Source organism: Neolamprologus brichardi, chromosome 13 (assembly GCF_056152115.1).
Source record: "Neolamprologus brichardi isolate AB-2024 chromosome 13, ASM5615211v1, whole genome shotgun sequence".
Classification (NCBI taxonomy): domain Eukaryota; kingdom Metazoa; phylum Chordata; class Actinopteri; order Cichliformes; family Cichlidae; genus Neolamprologus; species Neolamprologus brichardi.
This window is the reverse complement of record NC_142116.1, coordinates 32,628,082-32,648,238: the sequence shown is the minus strand read 5'-3', so window position 1 is coordinate 32,648,238 and position 20,157 is coordinate 32,628,082. Positions and strand designations below refer to the sequence as shown.

Genomic DNA, 20,157 nt, shown 5'->3' with positions numbered 1-20,157 from the left:
AACCATGTCCCAGACTTAAACCGTATCGAGCATCTGTGGGGGTCATATGATTGTTGAGTTTTCTCTGTATGTATTGTTGCAGCGTCTACCTTACAATATGAAGCGCCTTGAGGTGACTGTTGCTGTGATTTGGCGCTGTTTGAATAAAACTGAATTGAATGAATTCACTTGGTATTGGAATGACACGTTGTTCTGGCCCTGGCCATAATGTGTTTTGGTGGCTGTGTCTTTAAGTCTCTGCAGGTCCCTGATTGGATTAGCTGACGGCTGCTGATTGGTCCCCTGATCATGTGGTTGCTTCAAAATCTGTCACCAGCAGTTGTCCCGGGGCAGCAACTGACAGCAGCAGCAGACCTGAGCCTGGCCTCCAAACTCTGTGATATTTGTGATTCTGTGACTTACTGAGCTTGTTTATAGTGTGTAAATTAGCTTCTCTTGTAAATAGTCACTGAAGCCGAAGGGGTGAGCTGCCCTGTGGTTTCCTGCTGTTTATTCAGTTAGGGAGTTAGGCGTTTGTCTTTTGTTTGTTCTTTTCATCACGTAGGATTTAGGTAGCATCTCCTTGACTGATTCAGCTGGTTTTGTTTGTTATTTTGGCCTTTGTTCACCGGGAGTCACGCTTCAGTTTAGACCAGGGGTCGCAACCTTTCTGATGACAAGTGCATCTAAAATTTCCTCAGAAGTCAGTGTGCCATATGATGCATTAGCAATAAATGTAATAACGCTCTATACTAACAGTTACACACTATATAAAACAACTTTATAGATTATATTTGTTCACAGATGTTGGCAGCTGTCAGTGAATAGTTATCAGCTATTTTGAAACAAAAAAGACTTTTTATCCATAACAACAAATGAACTGAACAACAGAAAATACAAATGCTGTTTATGGTCTCCTCACAACAATGATAAGAAAAATAAACTGGGCCAATATGGCATGTTTGTTAATACAGAGACACACATGTTAATGTGATCTCTGGTTTCCCACTCAGAGACACAGGTCTCCCAGTGTCCAGCATTCAGACCTGAGGACTCATGTGAGAGAAAATCTGCTCACACAGACATGTAGAGCCAAATACTGTCAATAAGGCCTCTGCAATGTTCTGAAGACAGTTACACTTGTCAGGTAGTGACGTCCAGCAGGTGAACATGCAGCTCCATGAACACACAGCTGTGGATTCCAGCTGCTTCCATGTTGCATTAACTGGCATTAACTCAGCCAGTTAATGTGAGACCAAGTTAAGCTAAGTTATTTTAACCCAATTACAAGTTGAATCTGATTGTTAGGTTTGTTAGCTAAGATACCGTCATTAAGAAGCGGCACAACTAATGTGTCTGTGAGCTGATTTGCGATGAGCACCGCTGGCCCGGCCATTTATTTTTTAATGTAATTTTTCAGATTAATTCACTGCGTGTCGTGCCCAGGGCTGGACTGGGACAAAAAATGGGCCCGGGCATTTTGACTAGAGACCGGCCCCCCAGGTATTAAAGCCATAAAGCCTTTGAATAAAAACAAACGCTGTTGTGACAGTGATGTACAGTCTTGTTGGTATATTTATGATTTCTATACATTTTACATCAGATAAAAACTTTGGTTGTAAGATTCAGATAATTATTTAATAACAGCGAGACATTTTAAATGAGAATAAGAAAGAAAAGTATTTCTTTGTGCCCCCCTCTCCCTGTTAATGCCCTACCTGGCCCCCTGGCAACACTTTGCTAGACCCGCCCCTGCACAGTTACCAGCTGTCAGCTACTTAGAAAAGGATCCTGGTGTTATTTGTCTCTCAGAAACAGTTCATAACTTCAACTCATTCATGTCACCTAAAAGGTAAACCTGTTTCTCCATCAGCTGTTCAGCTCTGATGATTCAGTAAGGACATCTCCTGGTTTCATCTTCATGTTTCCCTCTCACCACATATCCAAACCATCATGACCAGCAGCTTTACAGCTGTGGCTCCAGCAAACATCAGCTGATACTAGAAATTAATATTAAATAAATTCTAACAACAGCTGATCAAGCTTAAACGTGCTGCTGTTGTTTAGCGCGACATCCGCTGGTTTCCTCTTTCTGGCGCAAAGTGGGCAATAAACAAACAAGAGAGACGATCAGCTGATCATTGATCAGTTTTATGATTGAAGTAGCAACAGATGAGGGAGGGGGAGAGAATGAGAGAAGAAGAGGCAGCTGACAGCGTAACGACAGAATAACTCCAGCTTTGTGTCTTTTTCATTGTAGCTGAAGTTCGGGACAAACTGCGTCCCTTCTCAGCTCAACATGAAACGCGTAATGTTTTCTCTGAATGCGGGACGAGTCCCGCATTCAGGTCTTTTTACAGGACGGTTGGCAACTCTACTAACTAACCTTATGAATTAAATAAAATTCACTATCAGTAACATCATAGCACCACCCAGCTGTATAGAAACTCCATCATGCTAGCTAGCACGCAGTACGAGTTATTGTAACTGACTGTAAAAAGTCAGCACAACAAAAATAAACTCCACCTAAACTTGGTTTATATCTGACCAACATAGACTGCAGGTCATAACTTCTTACCTGAAGTTCAGTTCACCTGACACTCAGACCGGCGGCCGCCTCGGGTCTCTCCTCTTGCCTCCCCTTTCTCTCATCCACCTGCTGGCCTCCACCACTTGCTAATGTTACTGTGGAAGCTCCACCATAGCCACCAACAAACAACTGAGTTATTTTTACACACCGACCAGCATCTGGCCAATCCACCAGCTTTCAGTGTTTATAACGTTACAAAAAAAATAAAAAATCATCGGCCCACCGCGCAAATGCCCGGTATGCCCGATGGCCAGTCCAGCTATGGTCGTGCCATCAGTTAACCCTTCGCGTGCCAACTGTGGCACGTGTGCCCAGGGTTGCCGACCCCTGGTTTAGACAACAAACCACTGTTTCACTAAGAAATCATTTTTCCCCTGTGTATGGTTTTGGGGACCAGAGCGGGGTCACTCTTATGTTGCGTACCGGTACCCCTAGACTGGGGCGTAACACACATGAATATTGCTGTGTAGTATCACACAGCAATATTCCCCACCTCACAACAAAACCTTATAAATTCCAACTTGTAGTTTAAATATAATTTTTTAAACAAAAACTGGAGTGAAAATATACACATAGAAAAGCTCCAGCAAAGCTTGGAGTTTTAACTTTAAGAAGCAGTTTGTTATGGCTTTAATAAGTGCATGGTGCTTTTTCAAGTTTTACCATCGTTTACAAGTATTTGCAGACAAATATGGAAAACTACAGACAACTGTAGCAATCTGTTAGCAACCAAAGGAACCACAAGGATGCTTTTTGCATAGCACCTTACTTGCAACCAACTTCAGGAGCAAAACTGTAAATATCATGCAGGATGTGCCCAACAGGTGCAGTGTCACGTGATAGTTATTACTGTAATGCAAGTCAAATGAAACAGCAATGCAATGTTTCAAACAGCTACAACAAATATCAGCACAGACTGTTCTCTATAGATACCAGTACAGTGGCTTTAGTGTGTCTTAACTGTCAGATATGGAAACTCCTACATCCCCTCGTTCTCGACCTCAATCGCCTGTGATTGATTTTATTAATCAATGCATTCACTAAGAGATGGGGTTGCTGGTTATCTACAGATGGGAAGCTCTTATTTCATCATTAAGAGGTGATGAGAGTTTCAATATAATGCACAACAGCCAAACAGGAAGTACTGAAAGGAGAAACACAAGAATGCCTCATTTCAACGTTTTCCTAAAGTTGGGGAAAATACGAGGACGAGGACTTTTTATATCCCACTGATCTTTAAATACTTTGATTCATGGAAAGGGCACCGTGTAGTAAACTCACAGCCAGACACAGATATTTGAGCAGGGTTAGGAAGTTGTTGGCCTTACGTGTGGGATCAGGGACCCATTTAAATGGTCATGTGTGATAAAGAATCTGTTGCAATGGTGATGATAATCTGGGCCAACTGTCTGAAAGGGTTATTTTGGACCTTAGCATGACTGTAGCGATTTATCAGAGATGTGCTGAAGGAGAGTTTAAAAAAGGCAAGTGGTTCACAGTTTACTGCATTTTAAAAGGAAATCCAGACATTATTAGTAAAACTAATGTTAAGACTGTTACTCTCGATAAAATGACGTTAACGCCATAAACACATTAACGCAGCAAATCTCCGTAAGGGAGTTAGCCAGGATCGCCCGTGCATGGGGCTGCACGGCGTCAACGCGTTAGCGCGGTTAGCTCGTTAATGTGTTAGCGCTGTGCAGCCCCACTCACGGTGCGATCCGCGTCATTGTAACGAGATTAACGCTGACAGCACTAGTTAAGACATCTAAGTAATACATTTTATGTTTATTTGCTGTAGCTGTTTTAAACTTCAGTGCTCAAAACTGACCTCAGAACAGCAACATTGTGTCTACGTTAAGTATTTGTGAACCACAAGCGTCAGCAAGTTCACAGTCATGGGATGGTCAGTGTTAACTGCAGATGTGTTCGTTTCTGTTAGCCTGTTAGGCTAATACTACAGGCCCAAATTGTGTGTTCTAGCAAAAGTTCTAGAAAAGTTCATTAGTGAACATCTGAAAGACTTTTTGGACAGAAATTCAGTTCTTTTCCAACATCAGTCAGGATTCAGAAAACAACACAGCACAATAACTGCTGCTATTAAAGTGGTTAATGACATCGTTGATTCAATGGACTGCAAAAACTCCTGTGCTGCTCTTTTTCTTGACTTGTCAAAGGCTTTTGATACAGTTGACCCTGCTGTTTTATTACATAGACTAAACAATATTAGTCTATCTGTAAATGCTGTAAGTTGGTTTTCAAATTACTTGTCAGCAAGAAAACAGTGTGTCCATGCTGCTGGGTCTTCTTCCTCTTTCCTCCCAGTATCCAAAGGAGCTCCACAGGGCTCCATATTAGGACCATTGCTATTTTCTCTTTACATAAACAACCTTTGTGATAATTTGTCAAATGCAGCATTTCATCTTTATGCAGATGATACAATTATTTATTGTTCATCCCCTTCAGTAGCACAAACCCTGCAATTTCTGCAGTCTGCCTTCATCCAAGTTCATGTTATTCTCAAATGGCAAAGAGTTGTTAGCTACGTCTCCTAAGATTAAAACAATTCAAGGAACTGAAATTGAAATGGTCACATTTTGGGATCATTATAGATCAGAATTTGTCATTTAAGACTCACATTCTTGTGTCGAAGTTAAAACTAAAACTAGGTTACTTTTTTAGAAACCAATCCTGTTTCTCCCTCCAAGTGAGAAAACCTTTGATTCGTGCAACCTTTTTACCTTTATTGGATTATGGTGACCTGCTTTTTATGAATGCACCTGCCCACTACCTAAAGAGGTTGGATACTGCGCACCATTGTGCTTTACGTTTTATTACTGGCTGTGGAAATCGTGTACATCATTGTTCTTTGTATGCTGCTGCTAAATGTCTATCATATTCGCAGACTCTCCAATTGGTTGATCTTTATCTATAAATCTCTCCTGGTTCCATCTTGTTTATGTGTTTATATGTGTAAAAACACAACCAATACAGCCTTCGTTCGCACAATATCATACAATTGATTGTCCCAAAAATCAGAACAGAATTCCTAGAATAATCTGCGGGAGGAACTGAAATGATCAGAATTGGGAGAGTTTCAGTCTGTCATAAAGGAACGAGAGAACAGCTCTTTTACTCAGTGTGATTGTTTTTAATGTTCTCTTAATTTGATCTGTTATTGTATATTTTACACATGTTGGTATGGGATATTTGTTTTAAATGTTATATACCTGTGTGGTATGTGACTGTTGTTGCCATGATGCCAGGTCTCTCTTGGAAAAGAGATTTTCAATCTCAATTTTTTACCTGGCTAAATAAAAGACTAATGATGATAATAGCTGCAGACGTCCTGTACAGGGGTAACTGTACGGGACAGCCTAGCTGTAACTGACCAGGTCTGCGGGACAATAACATCCTCTAGCAGCCCTCACAGTTAGCTGCAACCAACAGCCACGCTCTCCCCTGATCCTTGCACTTGATAAATGGTCACACTTTAGCGGTCAGGAAAAGAAGTCCTGGAGATCTGTTTACAGAATTAGACCAGCCAAGAACCATTAAAAGATGCCATATGCATACACAGGTTTAATCTTTACCAGTTCACAGGATTAAAAAGGAAAAGATTAAATGCAGGTAGGATTTTTTTTATTTAAACAATTTAGCAGGGACAAAGCAAATATCTGAACCAAATAATATGACTCATAAGATCAAATCACATAAATCCTATAAATTCTCAACTAACCCGTTCTGTGCTAATGCTTCTTGTCTACTACTGGTCTTGAATTAGTTAGAGTTTACGCCCATGCCTGCAGCACTTCGTCGTGCCTGAAGAAGTAAAAACGTGGAAACAGAGACTCAGTACAAAGTCGAGCAACTTCATCAAGGCCTCATTCCAACACAGCAGGATGAGAAAAGATTTTTAGGTCGTAGTTACTTGGCCATGGTTTATCTTCCAGGACTCCAGCTGTGAACCTTTCTTCAACAACAACTCCTTTTACACATAAACACATGCACGCTGATCTCAAATGGACCTGACCAACGAAACTACAGGATAAAGGTGCAAACGTACAGTTCTAATAGTTTTGTCCTGTAACTGTGAAATAGAAGCTTTTTGTTCATTCACAGAAAATGTGAATGACTGAAAAAACTCTCATTATTGTCCACGAGTTAACTGAGTGATGGATAATAATGACTGATCCTGTTCATGATGTTCATTTCTCTCATTCAAAATCATTACTGATTATTTTCATTTATTCTCTTATAATTACCGTTCTCATATGGCTACATCCTTTTATGCAGACGGACTCAGGTGGATGAGGCCTGTTTATTTATATGTGTTTAATAATTATTCATTTGTTTGGTGTTTGAAAATAGCCGTGTTAGTTCTTTTATTAGAAACAGTAAACATGAACAACAAGAACATGATGATAAATTCATATTTCTTACACATCAGCATAGTAAAAAGTGCCACAGTAATAAAACAGCACATGTAAGATGTGTAGGCCTGTGCCGCTGTACACCTGACACCGAGTACCAGAGAAATACTTCCTTAGACACTTTAGTTTGTGAACTTAAAGCCATAAATTACAGCTGAAAGATTAAGGTAAGGTACCAAACAAGTTTTCAGCAGGTCTTCAAAACTTGATTGGCTGAAGAAACTTATTCCAAAAAGCTGCCTCTTTTTAAAGCATCCAACAGTTAAAAAAGACTCAGAGCAGATGATCAGAGGAACTGAATGCTGGAGGAAGGTCTCAGTAGCTTTGCTATAAATGTGGGAGCCGCTCATGTAGGGATTCATGTCATTAATTACATTACACAGATACATTTTTGTCTCTATGAAGCGCCTTGAGGCGACTTTTGTTGTGATCTATGTAAATAACATTGAATTGAATTTCACTCGCAGCCGGTGAAGAGATGAAAGAATAGGCGTGTTGTGTAAGCAGCCTATGGAGGCCTGAGGAGGATTGATGTCTGTGCAAAGTGATTTTTGTAATGTTTCATGGGATTCAAATTTCAAATGCTGTTCAAAGATTCCAGATTTTTAGCAGATGACTTCATAGTGGTGAAGAGCGCGCTGTAATGACTGAGCATCATTAGAGAACCTGGGAGCAACAGTCACGGGAACCTCAGTTTCTTGGATGGGATTACTGGGTTGTTTTGCTGTGTTCCTCTCCTGCCCTACTCACTCTGTGTGGGACCTAAAGATCGAGCTGCTTCAGCGTCCCCAGGAGGCTGAGCCGCTGTATGAATATGTGTCCTGCGTGGATGTAACCCGAAAGCAGCAACAATAAGAAAATCTGACATATGCAGATCTGATCTGATTCAGCGACCCCTCAGTTAATGCAGGACACTTCATTATTTCACACAGACAGAGATTTCCGGTTGAAATGTCGCTAACTAACGCACACACATTACATGTTGGAGTCACTGTAAAGCAGCAATACATGTGACAGGTGTCTGAACGCCAGATCAAATGTCACCGTTAGTGCTGCTGCCAGAGAGAAGGTGGAGGCGTCGCTGTATTTACCTCGCCGAGATGCGGACACTTTCTCTCCGGCACTGAGACGCAGCCGCGGATCGTGATGCTGCTCTGCGTCCTCAGTCCTCCCTGCTCCGTCTGCTCTCCTCTTCTTATCAAACGTTAGTACTGCAATGATGGGCCAGCCTCCAGCCCTCCCTGTCTCACTCCTGCTCGAATTTCTTCCTCCTCACAATGTCTTGCCTTTCTTTCGATCACCTTCTGGTCACTTCTCGCTACTGTCAAGTCTGCAGAAATACGGCAGCAACACTTCCGGTCCCCACAGCAGATAGGTGTGATCTACTAATCCGGGACAACAACTTACATATTTACTGCCAAAGAACATAAAATACGTATTTTTCATAACAGAATCATTTCACTTGATGTCAGTTTGACTCAGGTGCTACTAACACTAACTACCTGCATGATGACAGCTAAATGTTTTTCTTCTGCTAATTTTTTCAGCATAACAAGACAGTAAGAAAAACGTTACCACAGTTTTTCCTTTAGCAATATGATGTGAAAGCCAGAACTGAGTGCTTTATAGTCTAGGTGAAGAAAAGGTTTCAGTGTTGGTCAATGTGCAATACAGTTGTTAAGGTAAGAGTCTTCCCTCATACATTAACTTACCCTAAGCTGTGTTATAACTAACCACAGCAACGAGGCAGGTGGTAACAGCTGAGAACAGCCTTGTGTTTGATACCAATTAATTCAAGCTAAAAAAAAAAAAAAAAGTAAAAACATTGGAGAAATGGCGATGTTGTCTCATCTGATAAATCTCATAAATAAACTAAATATATGTGTGTATATATATATATATATATATCATATTTCGTACATGGTGAACAGTTAAAAGCTGTGCCTCAGTAATACTGGTGCGTTTGACCTGCATTATTTATTAGTTAATGTATTTTATTTTTTAATTTAGTGTGAAACGTGACACCAAACGTACAACAGGACACAGGGTGGAGACAAGGCGATGACAAGACAAAAATAAAATACGCATATTTACATATTTCATCAAACTTTGTGAAATATATTCTTGAAATATATAAATTAGAACAAACATATCAAAATGAAGCTGTTGACTTTTGTCTTCATGTGTGCTGTATTTGATTTAGAGCCACTATGATCCTCGCATATTTTTTTTTACTTTATTTGAAATTATAAAGTGAACAGTCATTCCAGTTTATTTAAAGCAAGTACAGCAAAACTAATGGCGTCAAACGGCTGGCCAAAAGCTCTTATTTTGAAGACAAATTCAAACTACTTCCGGTACTATTCGCTCTCTCCGTCCGTGAGCTTGACGCAGCTTCGCCATCTGTCAGATACAAAGGCGGCATCTTTCCTTTTGTTGCGGCGCTAGGCCGCCTCCAATGAAGCAGAGCGGCGGCAGGTGTTAGCGCCCATCCTCCCACCACACCCCGTTTCCCCGGGGATGAGGGGAGAGAGGCAGCCCCGGAACAAGCCCCAGAACTGTACGTCGATACAGGGGTGATGTCATGCATACACGCATGCATGACATCACCCCTGTATCTGGCTTTTGGCAACAAACGTTTAAAGAGGTTAGCATTTAGTAGTTATGTATTAAACATTAAAATGTAATTAGTAATTGTTTAAGCTTCTGTTAATTGCTGTCCAAACAGAATGGCTAATTATTAGCAGTAATATAGAAAACAAGTCAATGAGAAAAAATATTTATTCATTCCACAATAGAACCGCTGTCATATGTTTTTACAGCTATATGGTTAAAACATATGGTCTGAAATTTAAAGCCATGTTGGTGCCTTAATCCAGTATTATTTCTACTGCCAACAGGCTGAACTCTTATACGTCCGATTGTGTGGAAATCTTTGCAGAGATTGCCCAGCTCCTCACTTGGTCTATGACCTCACCAGACGCTTTCACAATGGGTTCATGGTCCCAGCTGCTGGCCTCAGCACTTCAGAACACTGGATCAACACATCCTGTGTTCATGTACAAAGAAAGGAAGTCTGTGTTTTTATGATAGCTTCATTTCAGTGGAGAGAGACAGAATATCAACCAGATATTCACAAAAACACATGTACACCCCTCATAAAGTAACAACATAGGTTGACACAGCACACAACCAATGTCAGATGCAGATAGATCGATCGATCGATCGATCGATCGATAGATAGATAGATAGATAGATCGATTGATTGATTGACAGATAGCCCTTTTGTATAGTTTCTTCCTTTCCTCACTCTCAGCACTCTCTGGCGCCCTACATTGATTAGGCTAATCAACCAGTCTCCATGTTTTACAGTAAAGCTGAGTCCCAAGCAGACTGAGCTCTCCCCTAACACTGAGCCAGTGTGTTGGTCAGAGCAGCACAATCAATACTTCTGATGTTAAGGACAGCTGAAAGCCTGCTAAGAAATCTGAGCGGTGTTTTCATCCCTGAGCTGGAGCTGCCACCCGAGTGGCCTTCTGAAGGCAGATAACCCACATATACTCAGAGGATGGGTGTGTTACAGATGACACATCCTTGTTAAATGTGTAACACATTGTTTTTAATTTAAACATTAGATGTGTACAAAATGTGTAAGAAATGTAAACATCCATAAAAAGCACAATGCACCTATGCTGCAGTTCAACATGTTGTTGTCAAAAATGCCATCATCAGTGTGTGCCCATCATACATGCTCTTAAAAACTTAATTAGTATATATTAGATTGTGTTCGTTCTTGGCCTTGGAGCCATATTTGACTTCTTTACTATTATTTTTCACTACTAGCATTTTTATGCCTCCATTGCTCCCATATTCATCTGACCATTTATTCAAAGTGTTGTTTGATTACTTGTTCACCTTCATGATGATTTCATATTCAAATGGCGGTTGTTGGTGGTTATCATCACCTGGATAGGTTATGTAATTAGGTCGGTTATTTGCCTACAGATAAAAGCCAAGCATTACTCCATATTTGGCTCTAAGAAAGGCCTTCACCCAGACACAGGGGTCATAAGCTAGCATGCTCCTAGCACAGGTCCTAAGCCTGGATAAACGAGGAGGGCATCGAGGACACTCAGCATAACATCTTTGATCAAATCAAACATGCAGATCACCAAGAATCAGCATTCACACCAGATCGACCTGGGCCTGGGTTAACCATGACACCCTCCAGGGCTGTGCCAACAGCGTGGAAACACTGAAACAAAGGGCCATCTCTTGGATTTATGTAAGCATCTTGTGTCATGCTTTAAAGTTAAGTGTAACTATGTAGTGTAGAAACTACATGATATGCAGAGAGGGTAGATTAAATTATTCATATCGTGCTCGAGTGAAGTAAGTACGGTGGCCCTGAGAGGCCAAACAGACTGCAACTTCAGAAAACACTCGCAAAAAGAAAAATGCTGCAAAAGCACACAAAACACAATGGAAATGTTTCTGGGGAGACGATAACCAGACGGACCAGTCGCATGAACCAAGAAACTGGGAGACACTTCAAAGACGTGAAGGAGAGGGAAATGTGTTGTAATTTCATGATTCTTATAATACTACAGATGTGTTTGCAGTGCTCCTTCGTGAATCGCAACCTTATCGTGGTGGAGGGGTTTGTGTGTCCCAGGGATCCCAGGGGCTATGTTGTCTGGGGGCTTTTGCCCCCTGGTAGGGTCTCCCATGGCAAATTGGTCCTGGGTGAGGGACCAGACAAAGAGCGATTCAGAAGACCCTTATGAAAAGAACACCGAGGGAACAGTTTACCCTGCCCGGGATAGGGTTACCGGGGCCCCGCCCTGGAGCCAGGCCCGGGGAGGGTGCCCGAGGGCGAGCGTCTGGTGGCCGGGCCTTAGTCCATGGGGCCCGGCCGGGCACAGCCCGAAGAGGAGACATGGGCCCATCCTCCCGCAGGCCCACCACCCGCAGGAGGCGCCATAGGGATCGGGTGCATTGTGTGCCGGGTGGCGGCCAGGAGCGGAGGCCCTGGCGGACTGACCCCCGGCTGCCAAGACTGGCAATAGAGACATGGAATGTCACCTCTCTGGTGGGGAAGGAGCCTGAGTTAGTGCGTGAAGTTGAGAGGTACTGGCTAGATATAGTCGGGCTCACCTCTACGCATGGCTTGGGCTCTGGAACCAGTCTCCTGGAGAGGGGCTGGACTCTGTCTCAGTCTGGAGTTGCCCCTGGTGAGAGGCGGCGGGCTGGGGTGGGTATTCTAATATCCCCTCGGCCGGTACGTTGGGGTTTTTCCCGGTGGACAAGAGGGTTTGTTCCCTGCGGCTTAGGGTCGGGGAACGGGTCCTGACTGTCATCTGCGCTAATGCGCCGAGTGGCAGTTCGGAGTACCCAGCCTTCTTAGAGTCCCTGGGGGGGGTGCTGGAAGGTGCTCCACCTGGAGACTCTGTTGTCCTGCTGGGAGACTTCAATGCTCACGTGGGTAACGACAGCGAGACCTGAAGGGGCGTGATTGGGAGGAACGGCCTCCCTGATCTGAACCCAAGCGGTGCTTTGTTATTGGACTTCTGTGCTAATCACAGTTTGGCCATAACGAACACCTTGTTCGAACATAAGAGTGTCCATAAGTAAATGGTAAATGGACTGGTTCTTATATAGCGCTTTTCTACTCATCTGAGTACTCAAAGCGCTTTACACAACTTGTGCATTCACCCATTCAGACCCATTCGCACAAGCACATCTTTCTAAGTGCTTTCTAGATAACATTCACACACATTCATACTCCGATGGATGCATCGGAGAGCAATTTGGGGTTAGTATCTTGCCCAAGGATATTTGGCATGCAGACTAGGGGAAGCCAGGAATCGAACCACCAACCTTCCGATCAGTAGATGACCTGCTCTACCACCTGAGCTACAGCCACCCTATTCACACCACGCGTCCTGGTGCACATGGCACCAGGACGCTCTAGGCCGTAGGTCAATGATCGATTTTGTAATCGTATCACCAGACCTGCGACCATATGTTCTGGACACTCGGGTAAAGAGAGGGGCTGAGCTGTCAACTGATCACCACCTGGTGGTGAGTTGGATCAGGTGGCGGGGGAGGACGCTGGACAGACCTGGTTAGGGATGGGTACCGGTATCCGGTGCCATGATGGCACCGGTTCTGACATAAACGGTAGTAACCAGACCGAAAAGCAGCGCACATTTCGGTGCTTTATTTCTGTGCTTTTTTTTCCTGAGATGTGATACACTTTGAATTCTAGCCAATCATTTTACGTTTCCGGGGATAGTAGGCGGGTCCAGGTACGTACGTTCTTTTAGAGCAGAGCTACAGGTTAAAAATGCCCAAGGCGAAGCGGTCAAAAGTCTTGCTGTACTTCACAGCAAAAGATGCAAACTCAGCAGCCTGCAACAAGTGCTTTAAGGTGATACTGTGGAAAGGAGGTAACACCTGAAATCCGATGAAACACCTGGCGACGCATAGCGTTTTTTTTAAAAGCCGAAAAATGCGCCGTATTTGATAGCTTGCTGCGGGACCTCACACCGAGCGCATCTACTGCAGGTGTGGTGCCTGTTATCGGACGAAGAGTTAGCAACATCCCCCAAAAAGCTGAAGAGTAGAGTCCTGGCCCCTAGCCCTGCCAGTGTAGCAGAAATGATGAGGATGATGATGGCAGCAGCAGCCGTTCTTCTCTGCGTGAGTAGCTTAATGTTGTTCGTGTATAATTTACGTTGAGTAGGCTAACCACGTTATTACATTAATGTATGTAAGGTGAACTAGCAAACATCATCATAGCTACATGCGGCTGTCTTCTTGTTTGATGGCAGATACTCCCTTCACCCTGGCCAAAAAGGCTAAAATGACCAAATAAAAAGTGGGAAACAGTTAAACATGAGAGGTTTTTGGACAAAGTTTTTGTTTTTTCCATTGTTTAAGCACTGCTTCCAGCCAAGAGTGATACCATATATGCCCTATAGCTGCAGAAAAGGCTAACATTGTTATCTTTTTACAAAAAAAACAGCTGAACATGAGAGGTTTTTGGACCAATTTTGTGTTCTCCATTCTTTAAGCACCGGTTCGAGCACCGTTTAAGCACCGGCACCGTTTCAAAAGTACCGGTTTGGCACCGGTATCAGATAAAACCTAAACAATACCCATCCCTAGACCTGGTGCACCTAAACGCGTAGTGAGGGTGTGCTGGGAACGACTAGCAGAGGCCCCAGTCCGCGAGATCTTCAACGCACACCTCCGGCAGAGCTTCAACAGCATTCCAAGGGAGGCGGGGGACATTGAGTCCGAATGGACCATGTTCAGCGTCTCCATTGCCGAAGCTGCTGCATTGAGCTGCGGCCGCAAGGTGGTTGGTGCCTGCCGTGGTGGTAATCCCCGAACCAAATGGTGGACACCAGAGGTGAAGGGAGCCACCAGGCTGAAGAAGGAGTCCTATCGGGCTTGGTTAGCCTGTGGGACTCCGGAGGCAGCCGACAGGTATCGACAGGCCAAGCGGAATGCGGCTCGGGCAGTGGCTGAAGCAAAAACTCGGGTGTGGGAGGAGTTCGGAGAGGCCATGGAAAAAGACTTTCGGACTGCCTCGAAGAGGTTCTGGCAAACCGTCAGGCGTCTCAGGAGGGGAAAGCGGTGCTCTACCTGCACTGTGTATAGTGCTGGCGGAGCGCTGATGACGTCGACTGAGAAAATTGTCAGGCGGTGGAAGGAATACTTCGAGGACCTCCTTAATCCCACTGACGCGTCTTCCGAGGAGGAAGCAGAGTCTGAGGATGAGGGGAATGACCCGCCAATTTCCGGGGGCGAGGTCACTGAGGCAGTTAAACAACTCCTTGGTGGCAGAGTCCCTGGTGTTGATGAGGTCCGCCCCGAGTTCCTGAAGGCTCTGGACATTGTAGGGCTGTCCTGGTTGACATGCCTCTGCAATGTTGCGTGGAGATCAGGGGCAGTACCCGTGGACTGGCAGACCGGGGTGGTGGTCCCCATCTTTAAGAAGAGGGACCGGAGGGTGTGTTCCAACTACAGGGGGATCACACTCCTCAGCCTCCCCGGGAAAGTCTATGCCAGGGTGCTGGAAAGGAGAGTTCGTCCGCTAGTCGAACCTCGGATACAGGAGGAACAATGCGGTTTTCGTCCTGGTCGCGGAACACTGGACCAGCTCTTCATCCTCTCGAGGATACTTGAGGGTGCATGGGAGTTTGCCCAACCAGTCTACATGTGTTTTGTGGACTTGGAGAAGGCATTCGACCGTGTCCCTCGGGGTGTCCTGTGGGAGGTGTTGCGGGAGTATGGGGTGTCTGGCCCATTGCTACGGGCCATTCGATCCCTATACAACCGTTGCAAGAGCTTGGTTCGCATTGCCGGCAATAAGTCGGACTCGTTCCCGGTGGGTGATGGGCTCCGCCAGGGCTGCCCTTTGTCACCGGTTCTGTTCATAATTTTTATGGACAGGATTTCTAGGCGCAGCCAAGTGGCGGAGGGCTTTTGCTTTGGTGGCCTCAGAATCTCATCTCTGATCTTTGCGGATGATGTGGTTCTGTTGGCTTCATCGGGTGAGGGCCTCCAGCTCGCACTGGAGCGGTTCGCAGCCGAGTGTGAAGCAGCGGGAATGAGGATCAGCACCTCCAAATCTGAGGCCATGGTTCTCAGCCGGAAAAGGGTGGAGTGCCCACTCCGGGTCGGGGATGAGTTCCTGCCCCAAGTGGAGGAGTTCAAGTATCTCGGGGTCTTGTTCGCGAGTGATGGGAGAAGGGAGCTGGAGATCGACAGACGGATTGGGGCTGCAGCTGCAGTAATGCAGACGCTGCACCGGTCCGTCGTGGTGAAGAGGGAGCTGAGTGTAAAAGCGAAGCTCTCAATTTACCGGTCAATCTACGTCCCTACCCTCACCTATGGCCACGAGATGTGGGTAGTGACCGAAAGAACGAGATCGCGGATACAAGCGGCGGAAATGAGCTTCCTCCGAAGGGTGGCTGGCCTCTCCCTTAGAGATAGGGTGAGAAGTTCAGCCATCCGGGAGGGGCTCAGAGTAGAGCCGCTGCTGCTCCACATCGAAAGGAGCCAACTGAGGTGGTTTGGGCATCTGACAAGGATGCCCCCTGGGCGCCTCCTGGGTGAGGTGTTCCAGGCATGTCCCACCGGGAGGAGGCCCCGGGGCAGACCCAGGACACGCTGGAGAGATTATATCTCTCGGCTGGCCTGGGAACGCCTTGGTGTTCCCCCGGATAAGCTGGAGGAGGTGGCTGGGGAGAGGGAGGTCTGGGCCTCTTTGCTTAGGCTGCTGCCCCCGCGACCCGGCCCCGGATAAAGCGGATGAAGATGGATGGATGGATGGATGGTGTTTGCAGTGTTGGGGAGTAACAGAGTACATGAACCGCCGTCACGTATTTAAAATAAAAAATAGGAGTAACTGTATTCAGTTACAGTTACTGTTTAAAAAGGTGGTATTCAGAATACAGTCACTTTGATGAAATAAATGGATTACACGGCGGTACTTTCCTGTTTCATATGTTCGGCTGTCCCCTCTCTGTTTTTGGTGATTCCACGCCGGTGGAAACCCAAACAAAACACGCATTAAGAGGCTCTGATGTCTGTGTCTCAGTCTCGTGGCCCATGTCACCTCTACTTGCAGCCGCATAATGACGTGAAGAAATATTTTCAATAATTATTATTTAAAAAATGATTTAATATGAATGCAACAGGCAGAGTGTTACAGGCATCACCCTAAAGCATGCAGCCTGATGGGCAGTGTAGTCCGTGCTGCAGGAAGAATGGACTGCCATACCCGTTATGTGTCTGTGAGTGAGGGAGGGAGAAAAGTACGAGCTGTCATCGAGCAGAAACGGGAGCTGGAAGCATGTAAATATAATAATAACCACTGCAGCCAAGAAGAGTGCCTGACGAGCCCAGTTGTAAGTAAGCTATTAAAACTCGACTGTACACCGTGTTCGTGTTTTCCTCCAAAAACAATAAGTTCTGTTGGAGCAGCCTTTCAACGCCTCTCTCTGTCTCTGCTAGCAAAGTTGACCCAGACAACAAAGTAAAGCTAGTTTTCAGCTACGAGCCCGACACGAACCCGACGTATTAGCCAGAGGTCCCTTTACTACGCGGACCTTCAGTAACAGTAATAAATCACAGCAATAGTACATTCATGTAGTTGTAAACAGCATGATAATATATTAAGTAATCCAAAGTATTCAGAATACGTTACTCTCATTGAGTAACGTAACGGAATACGTTACAGAATACATTTTGGGGCATGTAATCTGTAATCTGTAATGGAATACATTTTAAAAGTAACCTTCCCAACACTGTGTCTTTGCTATTAGATGTTAAGTATTAGCCTAAAAATCCGTCGTCTGTTGAAACCAACGCAATGTTTTATTTGACTGCTTTGTAAAATAAATTGCTAAAATCATAAACTCGTGTTTTTCAGGATAAGATGTTTTGTCCATTCTGTGGATTCCAGTTTGAGAACTTGACAAACTTTTGCTGTTCCTGTGGAAAAGACATGAGTTTTGTACCAGCTAAAGATGCTTCCACAGAACAAGAACACTCAAGAGGTAATTTTGTCTGAGCTTCCTGCTATTGTAACTCCAACTCGTTCTATAAGGAAAAAACTGAAAAGGGCGAGATTTGTTCAGGTGTTTGTACTTTACAGATAGTGTCATAAATGAAAAAATATTTTTTTAATTGGGAAATTATAGACACCTGGTGTCATGTGACTGAAAGCAAAGACATTTTTCTGCTGGATGTGACTGTGGGGAAGAGGTAGAGTTTTTTGTCCATTATGTTCATAAGTTTTTCTGAATAATGATTTTTTCATGTTTGCTTTTGAATTATAAACAACGATAGACCAATAAAGAGTCTCTCTGTCTTTCACCTTTTTCTCCTGTTCAGCCAAGACAGTTGTTCAGCAGCTCTTCAAGTACCGTGAAGGTAAAGGGGCAGAAAGGAGGATGTTCTCAAAATCCAAAAAGAAATCAAAGAAAACAGTGAAGGTATAAATAAAAAGATTTTTAAATTTAATCTGTTGTCTGACAACACTTTTCTAATATGTGACCACTTTTTTTCCTGAAATGTAATCTAGATTTCTGTTGGGATCATGAACAAAAAAAAGACTGGCATGAGACCCATAAGAGGGAAATCACTACCATTACATGTTGACCCAAGCTGGTCATCTGAGAGGCTGTTGGGTGCTGCCATTAAAAAACTGAAAGATTTCAACCAAGATATGAAAGATGGAGAATACATCCTGCTCTACCCCGATGGCAGGAGCTGACACACTCTTTACGATTGAACTCTACAAAGATGCCGTTGGCAAGTCTTACCAAAGAATTACACTATTTGTCTGCAGACGTGAGGACTTTTTGTCAGAACGTGAGTTAAATAGAATTGCCATTAATTCTTTCATATTGTTAAAGAATTTTGTGATTACTGTGTTGAAGATTTTAACCAAAGTATTTCATACGTTCCCACAGATGTTAGTGTTTCAGTTCAATTCAATTCAATTCAATTTTATTTATATAGCGCCAAATCACAACAAATGTCGCCTCAAGGCGCTTCATAGATACAGAGAAAAGCCCAACAATCATATGACCCCCTATGAGCAAGCACTTTGGCGACAGTGGGAAGGAAAAACTCCCTTTTAACAGGAAGAAACCTCCGGCAGAACCAGGCTCAGGGAGGGGCGGCCATCTGCTGCGACCGATTGGGGTGAGAGAAGGAAGACAGGATAAAAGACATGCTGTGGAAGAGAGACAGAGATTAATAACAGATATGATTCAATACAGAGAGGTCTATTAACACATAGTGAGTGAGAAAGGTGACTGGAAAGGAAAAACTCAATGCATCATGGGAATCCCCCGGCAGCCTACATCTATTGCAGCATAACTAAGGGAGGATTCAGGGTCACCTGGTCCAGCCCTAACTATATGCTTTAGCAAAAAGGAAAGTTTTAAGCCTAATCTTAAAAGTAGAGATAGTGTCTGTGTTCCACAGAAGAGGGGCCTGAAAACTGAAGGCTCTCCCTCCCATTCTACTTTTAAATACTCTAGGAACAACAAGTAGGCCTGCAGAGCGGGAACGAAGTGCTCTAATAGGGTAATATGGTACTACAAGGTCATTAAGATAAGATGGGGCCTGATTATTTAAGACCTTGTATGTGAGGAGCAGGATTTTGAATTCAATTCTGGATTTAACAGGAAGCCAATGAAGGGAAGCCAAAACAGGAGAAATATGCTCTCTCTTTCTAGTCCCTGTCAGTACTCTTGCTGCAGCATTTTGGATTAACTGAAGGCTTTTCAGTGAGTTTTTTGGACATCCTGATAATAATGAATTGCAGTAGTCCAGCCTGGAAGTAATAAATGCATGAACTAGTTTTTCAGCATCACTCTGAGACAGGATATTTCTAATTTTAGAGATGTTGCGCAAATGGAAGAACGCAGTCTTACATATTTGTTTAATATGTGCGTTGAAGGACATATCCTGGTCAAAAATGACTCCAAGGTTCCTCACAGTGTTACTGGAGGCCAAGGTAATGCCATCCAGAGTAAGAATCTGGTTAGATACCATATTTCTAAGCTTTTCAGCGCCGAGTACAATGACCTCAGTTTTATCTGAGTTAAGAAGCAGAAAGTTAGTGGCCATCCAAGTCTTTATGTCTTTAAGACATTCCTGCAGTTTAACTAATTGGTGTGTGTTATCTGGCTTTATGGACAGATAGAGCTGGGTGTCATCTGCATAGCAGTGAAAATGTATGCTATGTCTTCTAATGATGCTGCCTAGGGGAAGCATGTATAATGTAAACAGAATTGGTCCTAGCACTGAACCCTGTGGAAATGGTTCAGTGCTAGTTGTCCGTTGCCATTTAAATGGAATGGCAACGGACAACACCTCCACGCTCTATGCATGAGACTGTACGACCACTGAGCAGCTCGATCAGCAGTAGACTTTTGTGTACATGCTTGTGTACATATATCTGTACATATGAATGTTACTTATGTATGCAGGACTATAATGCAGAGTCATAAATACACAGTCCATTTAGTCATTTAATCAAAGGTATTACATAGAACACAAAGTAACATTGTAAATCAGTCTTTGGCACAATATCGGGATTATTTCGTTATTTATTTATTT

At 43.9% G+C, this 20,157-nt stretch overlaps 1 protein-coding gene across 2 annotated transcripts in view; it reads right to left on the bottom strand.

Moving 5' to 3' along the window:
• The window catches only part of cntn2 (contactin 2), a 53,279-nt gene extending 44,942 nt beyond the window's left edge, over positions 1-8,337 (bottom strand). For both annotated transcript variants that reach the window (XM_087850464.1, XM_087850465.1), the window contains exon 1: positions 8,094-8,337. The gene's annotated coding sequence lies outside the window, so the exon portion shown is untranslated. The remainder of the gene's footprint in view (positions 1-8,093) is intronic.
• Positions 8,338-20,157: the final 11,820 nt, after the last annotated feature.